Source organism: Alligator sinensis, unplaced genomic scaffold, assembly GCF_000455745.1.
Source record: "Alligator sinensis unplaced genomic scaffold, ASM45574v1 scaffold318_1, whole genome shotgun sequence".
In the NCBI taxonomy this organism is placed as follows: Eukaryota; Metazoa; Chordata; order Crocodylia; family Alligatoridae; genus Alligator; species Alligator sinensis.
The window spans coordinates 560,400-571,694 of record NW_005842421.1 but is presented as its reverse complement, the minus strand read 5'-3'; positions in this window follow the sequence as shown (position 1 = coordinate 571,694).

Genomic DNA, 11,295 nt, shown 5'->3' with positions numbered 1-11,295 from the left:
AATTATTGTGTTTTTAATGTTTGTGGTGTTTCTTAAAGCTAAGCAGTGTTATATACGTAGCAAAGAGTTTTAAAATAAAATTGTGTTGTATAAATTAAGTGTGTAATCATTGTGAAATCATGCAATCAGCTAACTACTCCCCCAGCCAGCGCATCAAAACGAATCAGTAAATTGTGTGGGATTTTCTCTATTCCATAACCCACTAGAGACAATGAGCACCCACAGCTGCTGATAGTGGCATCAGGGATGGAGCTCGCGAGCACCCGCAGATGCCAGGCAGGCATGTGCCCCCCGATGCATTGCCTATGCAGCTTGCTGAAAAGAAAGATGGCAAGACGCATCTGTCTTCTTTCTTTTCAGCAAGTTGGACTACTTCTCCAGCTGCCTGTTGCAAGTTCACCAGAGCTATCAGGGAAGATTTTCTTTCCTTAACCACTTCAACATCCTTCCTTCCTTCCCTAACCACTTCAACATCCTTCCTTCCCTGGCCTCTTGTGTGGCCTCACTATCAATCAATATTCAAGAAGTATAGGCCACTGTTCTGACACCTGATTCCTGGTCTTAAGTCAAAACTGCACCTAAACTAGCCTTTGTAGCAGCTAATTGTAGTCCAAAGGGCTTTTCTGATTCAGGATATACTACTGCAAGAGCCTGCGTTAAGATCTCCTTCAATTTCTTCACTGCCGCTGGGGGTCCATTCCCAAGGCACTCCCTTTTTAGCAAATGATACTACAGGGCAGCCTTCTCTGCATATCACCCAATGAATTTCCTTGAAAACCCTGTCAGTCCTAAAAAGGATCTCAAACTGGTTGTAGGCCCTGGCCTCGGCCACGCACTCACCCGCTCTCCCTTGCCAGCTCCCGCGGGCGCAGGGCAAGGCTGCACCAGGACCATGACACTGACCAAGGGCTCCTTCACCTACTCAAACTGGTTGTGTTGGTTGGGGCCAGTAACTTGCTAATGAGCTCTGTCCTTTGCTCCTTGCTTGCTTAGCTTTCCTAAATAGGAAATCTCCTGTTTACATAGCTGTGCCTTCAGGGGGCTTATTTTAAACCCAGTGCTCTCATTTAAATCTAGTACCTGATTCAACACTTCTAAGTTTTCCTCTTTGATTTCATTGGCTGTAGCTACATGAGACTAATCTATTGCACAGTAAAGTGTCATCATAAAACACATGTAGATGCTGGCCAGCAACAACTTTGCTCCTGGTCAGCCTAGCCCAGGAGTTCTCAAACTGTGGGTCATAATCCCCCAGGGGGCCACGAGCACCTTAAAAGGGGACCACAAACTTCCCAGGGGGTATGAGCAGCGGCGCAGAGAAGCGGCACGCAGAGCGGTGGATAGTGGTGGAGGCTGCCACGTGTGCGATCCCTGTACCCTGCCACTGCCATCCAGCACTCTGGGTCAAGGTATAACAAAGTTTGAGAACCCCTGGCCTAGCCAGCAGGGAACCACATGGGACAGAGAGCTCTCTGTCCACAGTCCTGGCACTGCTCAGCTCCCTGGCTTCCCCCAGGAGCTGGAATCTGATCAGGGCCAGGGCTGGGGAGCTCTCTGCCCCCTGTCCCTATTCCCCACGTAGAGCTGACTGCTCTGGGGGGCGAGCAGGGGCTGGATTCCCAGCCCCCACCTCCTCCCTGAAGCAGCTGGCTCCATGCCAAGCACAGCAGCTCCCAGCAAGCCCCATGCCCGCTGCTCAGCAGAAGGCTCGCCCTCAGCTTCCCCACATCCTGAACAGCTGCCAGCAAAACCCCTGCCTGGCAGGAGGCTTGCTGGCAGCTCTGTGTCCAGATGTGCATGGAGCCAGGAGAGCTCTGCCCAATGAAAAGGCAGCTCTCTCCTGGCCCAGTGCACATCAGGTCCCCTCCCAATGTGCATGGGGCCAGGAGATTACTGCCACTGCAGCTGGCAGGGCTCTCCTGGCCCTGTGCCCAGTGGGACCACCCTATGCCCCTTGCCGGCCCCCAGGTTAGCTAGGGGGTTAGGGACCCTGGAGCTCCCCCTGGCTGCTGCAGGGGGCAGAGCAGGGCAGGAGTAGCCCAGCCTGCTCCTATTAGGAGCAAATCTGCTCCCAAGAGGGAGCACGTATAGACGTGGTTCCCTGTAGGCTTACTGCACACTATTTTTACTGTGCAGTAAGCCTACTTTGAATTAACAGCATGTGTAGACATGCCCGCTGTGTACCAAAATGTCATCTACATAGGAAATTAATTTGTCTTTACTTGGTAGCTTGTCCCACATTCTCATCACATGTATATGACAAATTGCTGGGGTACTGTGAAGCCCCCATGGCACCTGCGTAAAAGTGTACTGTCTCCCTTTGAAAGTAAACTTGAACTTTTACCATGAGTCAGCCTGCAAGGGTATAGCAAAGAAAGCATTTGATAAATCCAGTACCAAAAGCCACTGTGACCCTCCAGGAATGGCTGCTATTGCTTCTGGGTACATTGCTACTATGGGAGCCATCATAGCTGTTCTTTTGTTTAAAGCCCTATAGTCTATAGTTAATCTCCAGGTCTTCCTGTCTGTCTCTCTTACCAGCTAGACTAAGCCATTGTTCACACACTACATTTCTACTACCACTTCTTGGTCAAGGAAAGCAACAAAGATCACTTGTAAACTTGCCTCCGCCAGGTATTTACATTGTCTCTGGGGCAGGAGATCTGGTCTTTTAATCAATACCTACACCTTGATTTTCCTACATTCCAGCTTGTGTTGAGCCCACACCTACAGGTGCTTGTCAGTTATTTTCTGGGCATCTTCCCACTTTGGTCCTGCCAGTTCTTCTTTGGCCTTGAATGCTGTACATCTGTGCCTGGCTGGAACTAACCAAGGGAATATTTCCCTTTCCTGGTACCACCCCTCTAAGGGGTCATAAGCTATAGGCCCCTGTTGCTATGGCAGCTGACACATCACTGCATTATTAGCTAAGTCCACAATTTTCTGCAATTTTTTCAAACTATATCAGTTCCTAAATTCCTGTATCCTTTTAGTGCCATCATCCCAAATTTTTCTTGTGCTCATCTGGGCCCTATCCCAAACTGCTTTGCACAAGACACTGGCACTAAAGTTTCTTTTCTATTAAATCCCTCTAGTAATTTTTTTCCTTCTCATAGCCAGTGTAAAAATGGTGCCTCTTCAGCATTTACAACTGAAAAGGACAAACCCATGTCTATTAACATTACTTGCCATGGTGTTCTACATCCTGGGTTACTTTTAAGTTGTACAGTTACTATTGGATGATGCCCCCACTTGTCATAGGTCACAAGTTCTAGGAAAATGATGGGCCCTGGACACCAGGCTGACCTATCCTTGTGATGAAGAAGTGTTAGGCCCTAGTTTCACTCCTCCTTCATGCAGAGCCAGCCTTCAGAATAGTTCAGAGGTGGGCAATCCGGTTATATCAGCGTAGGCAAAGTCCAGCCCACAGGCTGGATCCAGCTTTCAGAGGACTCCATTTCCCAGCAGCCCCTATGGTGTTGGCTGCTTCTGGCTACTGCTGCCAGACCCAGCCCCTCTGCCTGGGCACCCTGTCCCACCTGCCCTGCACCTAGTGCCAGGGGCAGGACCTGTGCCTGCAAAGCACAGGCCAAACAGCTGGGATGGGGCTGTGGCCAGGAATGAAACAGGCAGGCAGGGCTAGGGAAACCCTGGGATCTTGGGGTGGTGACAGCATGGGGCCAGAGCCAGGGCAGAGCCATGATCTGTTGCCCGCACATCCCTGCCACAAGCATGGGTTCCATGGGCAGGGGTGTGAAGGGAGAGGATTGCAGCTCTGCCCCAGCTCCGGCTCTATGACATCACCACCCCAAGATCCCAGCCCTGGCCCCAAAGCAGCTCCCCACCCAACTGCATGCTCTGCCCATGTGGCTCCTGCTAGTCTCCATGGAGACCCCAGAAGCACAGGGGCCAGAGCCAGGGCAGAGCCCTGGTTATGCAGCCCCACACTCCCATGGCCTCCATGGAGACTGGCCAGGAGCTGCGTGGGCAGGGTCTATTGAGAAATGGAGTCTGGTCACTGGCCAGATCCACCATTTTGCCCACCCCTAGTCTATATCTTATTTCTTTTTGTAATTTAGCAGCCTGCACCACAAATCTGCCCTCCAGAGGTCTGGTTTCCCTCTGTCTCCTTGAAACCCTCCTTTGTGCTCGCCCTCTCTTTTAGGGAAAAACTCCTTTTGCCCTCCCAGTTGTTTAGGCCTGTTGTTGCTGAAGGTAACTGCAGCCACCTTTCTCAGCTTCCTTCCAACTATTATCAGGATCGCCTGTCTTTGTAAAATTATATCCTGCACTCAATACTTTTTTGAGCTTGTCTAAAGGTAGTTGCCCTATTCCTGACCCAGCTGTCAATCTTGAGGCAGGCATCAACCCAATTATCAAAGGATCTTAAGATTCCTCAAGATCATAGTTGGGCCTCTGCAAACCAAACCCTGGTGGTACTAGGTTAAATAACATCTTTTTCAAGCTACATACACATTGGGTCCCTCTCCAAGACCCTGTTTTTTCCTGATGAAACACTCCAAGGATAACCTTCTGGGGAAAACACCCTCAGCACAGACAAGTGCATCTCCTAGACATCCATACTGTTCCTGTCCTGGATATCTGCTGGCCAAGTGGTGAAGTCTTCAGGGTCTATACAGTCTCTAGCTACATCACGCAAACCTACAGTATAGGTTTGTCCACCAGGCAAGCACTGTGCTTGGGCCAGCCAACTCACAGCACTGTCCCAATTAAAAGGGCTTACTAAATTATTTTTCCACTGCCCTTAACTGTTGTAGGGTGAACAGCTTTAGTCACCTCTGTTCATACTGTTTCCCCCATCATTGGTAACTTGAATAGTTATAATTAGGGCCATTGGGTTTGATTCACCTCCCATTTCTTTGAGCATGCATCGATGGGGGGGCATAAGGTGACAGCCGATGTGGCTCATTACTCCAAACGTCATTCTCATAGTTGTAATATGGGGGATATAAGTCTGGGTCATCATCATCATTCCATTGCTTGTTATCACTAGACCCCACTCCACCATTTCCACCTTGTATTGTGGCTACAATTCCACTCGGCATGCCTAGTTTGGCTTCTAATTCTCGTATTTTCCTATGGCATTGGCTAGGGTCAGACCCAGACTTATTCTGGGAGTCTTTTCAGACTGCCTGCACTGCTCCCTTGCACATCTTATGCTTTGCATTTCCATGACTATATCTCTATCTGCTTCTTCATTTTGATCCTGTAAAATTTTTACTTGCTTTTCTACCCTTGTAATTTCTACAGCATCTTTTAAAGATGTTCCTTGCAACATGTTCATCTGAGCCTGTGAGCCTGCCAACTTTTGTCACACCTTATCGGCCTCACTCTTTTCCTCTTGGAGCTCCTGCTTTTTCCATTGTACCTGTTTGGTTAGGGCCTTGCATATCATTAGCAGCCCTTGGAGGGCTGCCCATTTCTTTGCTTTCTCTTTTTTTTTTTTGTTATTTATTTGCCCTGGGCTTTTGCTCTGAATCTACCCAGGAGGATTGTTGATTGCAGAGTTGTGTAAGTATGTCCAGCCCAAAAAATGCATCTTAATACTAAAAACTGGCCTTCTGGTCTACCACCCATTCTTCTAGTTCCAATTCCTTGTTTTTTCAGGCCTCCACCATTGGGCCTTCCCCCCCCCCCCCTTTTCCCAGGGGAGAAAGGATCACTAGTTTACCCTGATCTTAATGGTCTAAATGATGTACTCTATAGAACAGGTTGTGACTCTTTTCTACGTGTCCCTGAAAACTCTTGACACTGATTGTCTCACTCTCATGCCCACCCAGGGATGCCAATTTGTTACTTAAAAGTTTTAGCTGGGGTGGAGACTGGGATTAGTGATCAGTGAGACTATTCCAGTCATACATCGAAAGCTTTATTGGGATAAACTTAAGCAGTAACTTATTTATAAAAATAATTATAATACTCATGTAGCCTTGGAGTCAAGATAAGTCAGTCCAGATGGCCAGGCCTTGCTGGTTCCTTGGAGATTCATGATGGTCAAAATTGCTCAGCAGTCTCAAGTGATCCAATCCCTTGAGGCTATACAACTTTTTTTATACTTCTGGCTACATGTTGTTAGTCTCACACTTCATTCAATATTGGGCTAATCCAACTCTCAAAATGGTACCTTTACCCCAAGAGTTTTGTCTGCCTGTGCCATTCGACCAACACGGCTACAAACAATATCCCTGAAACATGGAGATACTGTTATTTTGCCATTTTTAAATGAAAATTTCACAGCGTGAACAAGAAAGAAGCCAAATTCAACACCGTGCCAGCCATCTCACACATCTAGGTAACCTGACTGCTTCAGCCTTTGTCTGCTCCTCATTTGCAATCTCACAGAGCAGCATTTTAAAAACTAGCCTTTCCATCTACAAGAAACCCTGCCATCTCTGGTTTCCCCTTTGCAAGATAAAAGGAGATCTATATCTACGAAGCTATTAAGTTTCTTTTCTACTTGGTAGAAATTTTGACATCTTTGAATTCTCCTTTGCCTGATGAAGGGTGCATGTGCCTGAAAGCTTACAAAGAAAAAAGAATTTTTTTTTTTTTTTTTTTTTTTTTTTGCAAATATTCAGTTGGCCTAATAAATGAAATCAAGAGGCAACACATTCCAAACTGATACCAAGGCGATATCTTTTAATGTCTTTGTTTTGTTTTATTTTTTATTTTGAGGCAGAGAATAGAAGTTCCAGATTCACCATCTCTATTTCTTTAATTATTTCATTACTTTATCAATTATATTTGTATTAATCTCCTTTTCAATTAAAGAAAAGTGTACTTCAATTTCTATTTATAAAATCATTGTCCCTACTACCAATAATTCTTGTCCCTTAATTCTGATCTTCTTTCAATTTTGCAATAGACTTTTTGAAATAGGATAACTAATTCAATGACAAACACACTATTAAAATGACAACTAATGATAATGACATCACATTTTCCATATTATTCTTTATCTAATTTGTAAAGAATGCTAATATTATTGTTTACCTTTTTTGACCACTGATGGTCATACAACCCTGCCCTGTTACTAGTGGGGTGTGATAGGGTAAGCAGTTATGAATAGCACCACAGGTAGACAAAGCCTGGGACTGATAAGACTAGACAGCTAATGAACTGCCTGGTCTTATAGGGCTATGCCTGGTCACTGGGTGCAGCGGACCCAGACAGATGACTATAAGGATGCTAGTTAGGGGATTTAAACTCAGCCTGAAGCCATATCGGGGGGGGCTGCAGTAGAGAGAATGGAGCTCTGAGGAATGTGGGCACTGTTGGATGGAGACAGGCACTTAGGCTGCCATGGGAAGCTGGGGAGAAAGGCTCCTAATCAGGTAAGGCTTGCAGGCAGCATTTACCCAATAAAGAAGATTACTGGTTTCTTTTTGAAGCAGTTGGCTTGGGGAGGGGGGGTGTTGTTTGATTTGGACTTGTGACTAGAGGACTGGATTGTGGCTGTATGGGTGGAGAAGGCCATAAACAGGGGTGCCCAGGAATGCTCCTTGCTATAGGGGTCAGGAGACAGTCCAAACCACGAAGCAGAAACTAGTATATGGAGTTGGAAGCCTAGGAGATGGGAAACTGCCATCAAGGCCAGGCCAATACTCCCAGATGTTGAGGTCCTAATTAGTGGACCAAGGTAGAATGTGGCCAGAGACAAAGGGACCTATGATAGGTATAGCCCCAACAAGACCTCAGAAAACAGTGAGAGCAATCCCTTAAAGGGAGAGCACCAGGTGGGCGCAGCTGGAACAGAGATTCAGGGTGACTGGCCTGATCAGACAGACCAGGTTACTCACTAGGCTGCTCCTGGTCTGAGAACATCCCACTCCCCAACAATGTACAACATCAAAGTCATAGCAGGCAAGAAACAGGAGGTATAGGAAGGCTGGGGAAAGGAGCAAGCAAGCAGGGCAGACCCTACCTGAATTAATTGTACACAGAGCAAAGAAATATGAATTGAGCTGTCTGCATTAATGCCCCAAGTTGATAGAGTTAACCTGAAACTCAGAAAGGAGAATGACTAAATCCATTTTTTCCTACCCTTATGCATAACTTTGTATTTATCAACCTGGAATTTTGTCTGCCATCATGTTGCACATTTACTTTAGTTAGACCCCTCAGATGATCCTCATAGTCATAGAAAATTAGAGCTGGAAGGGACCTCAAGAGGTCATCTAGTCCAACCCCCTGCTCAAAGCAGAACCATCCCCAACTATATCATTCCAACCAAGGTTTTGTCAAGCCAAGCCTTAAAAACCTCTGAGGATGGAGATTCCACCACCTCTCTAGGTAAACTTTTCTAGTGCTTCACCAACCCCCCTATTGAGAGAAGTTTTTCCTAACGTCCAACCAAGCTAAACCTCCCTTTCTGCAAATCGAGACCATTGCCTCGTTCTGTCATCTGTCACCACTGAGAACAGTCTAACTCAGGGGTGGGCAAAATGCAGCCCAGGGGCCGGATGCAGCCCGCCAGGCCATTCTGCCCAGCCGGCAGGCCCCCAAAAAAAAAAAAAAAAAATTTAGAAAATTAGTTAACCTGCCCTGGGCTGCCTGTCATGTGGCCCTCGATGGTTTGCCGAAACTCATTAAGTGGCCCTCTGCCTAAAATAATTGCACACCCTTGGTCTAGCTCCTTCCTCTTTGGAACCACCCTTCAGGTAGTTAAAGCCTGCTATCAAATCCCCTCTCCATCTCCTCTTCTGCAGATGGAATAAGCCCAGTTCCCTCGGCCTCTCCTCATAAGTCAAGTCCCCCAGCCCCCTAACCATTTTCATTTCCCTCCACTGGACTCTCTCTCCAACTTGTCCACATCCTTTCTATTGTGGGGGCCTAAAACTGGACACACTACTCCAGATATGGCCAGCAATGCAGAATAGACTGGAATAAATTACTTCCCTCAATCTGCTGGCAATGCTCCTTCTAATGCAGCCCAGTATGCTGTTAGCCTTCTTGGCAACAAAGGCACACTGTTGACTAATATTCAGCTTATTGTCCACTGTAACCCCCCAGGTTTTTTTCTGCAAAGTTGCTGGTAAGTCAGTCAGTCTCCAAGCTGCAGCAATGCATAGGATTCTTCTGTCCTAAGTGCAAAGTCCTGCATTTGTCCTTGTTGAACCTCATGAGATGTCTTTTGGCCCAAGCCTCCAACTTGTCTAGGTCACTCTGTATCCTAGCCCTATCCTGCAGCATATCTACTACTCCCAGCAGCTTGGTGTCACCTGCAAACTTGCTGAGGGTGCAACCCATCCTATCTTCCAGATCATTAATGAAGATATTTAACAAAACCTGGCCCTAAACTGACCCCTGGGGGACTCCACTTGATACTGGCTGCCAACTAGACATTGAGCCATTGATTACTACCCACTGAGCCCAACAATTCAGCCAGCTTTCTATCCACCTTACAGTCCATTCATCCAACCCATACTTCCTCAGTGTCACAGCGGGGCCCTACAGGAGGGCCGCGATCTCCTTAAGGCCCCCTCTCCATGCCTAGTTGGCCCAAGGGCACCCTCCATTTCTCGCCTGCCACATCTTTGATGGTTTAAATCAGTTGGGAGGCTGCCTTACGCCCTCTCAGACACGCCTTTATGTTGACTCAGACCCCGTGGTTTCCCGGACTCCTCGTGGGTCTTGACCTGCAAATGGGTGCTTTGGGGCACCCTAGCCTTATGGGCTATGCATGGCTCTACCCACCCCTTATACCACACCCCAAGCCTTGCAGTTGGAATGGACGTTGGACTATCACTCTCTCTCTCTCTCTACATACACTGCCGCCCTCTCTCGGGGCCTCCTCTGCGCCATCGCCCTCTCTCAGGGCCTCAGCACGCCTGTACTGGGCCTTCTCAATAGTGCCCCCTCCTGGGGCTCGGCTCGCCATACCCAACTTGGGCATTCCAATAATGTGGCCCCCTCTCCGGGGCTCGCCACACCCACGCTTGGGCTTCTCAATAATAGGGCCCCCCCACCCCTCTCTGGGGCTTGCCATGCCCATGCTTGGGCTTCTCAATAATAGGGCCTCCCCCCGCCCTGGGGCTTGCCACACCCACGCTTGGGCTTCTCAATAATAGGGCCCCCCCCTCTCTGGGGCTGGGGTCTATACACCCCATATGCTGCGCCCTCCTGGGCACCAGGGTCCTCACACTCCGCTACGAGGCCCCTTCGAGGATACTGCGCCCTCACTAGCACCGGGGTCCCCACGCTGCTGTGGGTTCCCCCTGAGGCCTCCTCCAACCCCTTATAGCCTCACCCAAACCACCAGTGTAACATCAACACAAACTCAAGCCTCTTGGCTACAACTGAAACATAAGCCACCTGGCTATTACAACATAAGCCGCCTTGCTATAACTTAACATCACTACTCCAGCCTCCAGAGCTGCCATAAGCTGTACTTGCCATCAGGCTTCTTCCCGCATCATTACTCTAAGAACTCCTGCCTCTCCAGCTGCTAGCAAGGAACTACCCTGGCCTTAGCTCCTGGGCTTTATAAAAGCCAGGCCTTGCCCCTTACAGGCAGCTGACCACTGGCAGGTGTGGGTCATTTGCTCCCTCCAGTTGCCCTGGCAACCCACAGATGGGCTCTTATTCCCTGCTAGGGCTCTTTTCCCCAGCAGTTTCCCCTCTCTAGGAGCAGGGCACTTCAGTGCTCTGCGACACTCAGCTTGCTTGCAAGAATGCTGTGGGAGACAGTATCAAAAACCTTGCTAAAGTCAAGATATATTATGTCCACTGCTTTCCCTGCACCCATAGAGCTCATTATCTCCTCATCAGGCAATCAGATTTGTCAGGCATGACTTGCCCTTGATGAATCCATGTTGACTGTTCCTAATCACGTTCTTCCCCTCCAAGTGCTTAGAAATGGTTTCTTTGAGGACCTGCTCCATGATTTTTCTGGGGACTGAGGTGAGGCTGATGGGTCTATAGTTCCCTGGATCTTCCTTCTTCGCTTTCTTAAAGATGGGCACTATATTTGCCCTTTTCCAATCATCTGGGACCTCCCCTAATTGCTATGAGTTTTCAAAGATTGTAGCCGATGGCTCTGCCATCAAATCACATTTCTAAGTCCAGTCCTTCCTGCACTTGACTAACCAAAATGTTATCATCATATATTCAATATATCAATACCTTCAGCGTATCATTGGTTGCAAAATTTGCTTTTTCATTTGTCACTTTTTTCAGATTATTATTATATTCAACAACATAAACAGAATGTTGTGCCCACTCCCTCTTGAACCCTCTGTTAACTTTCTGCCATGTTGATAACTGACCATTGAT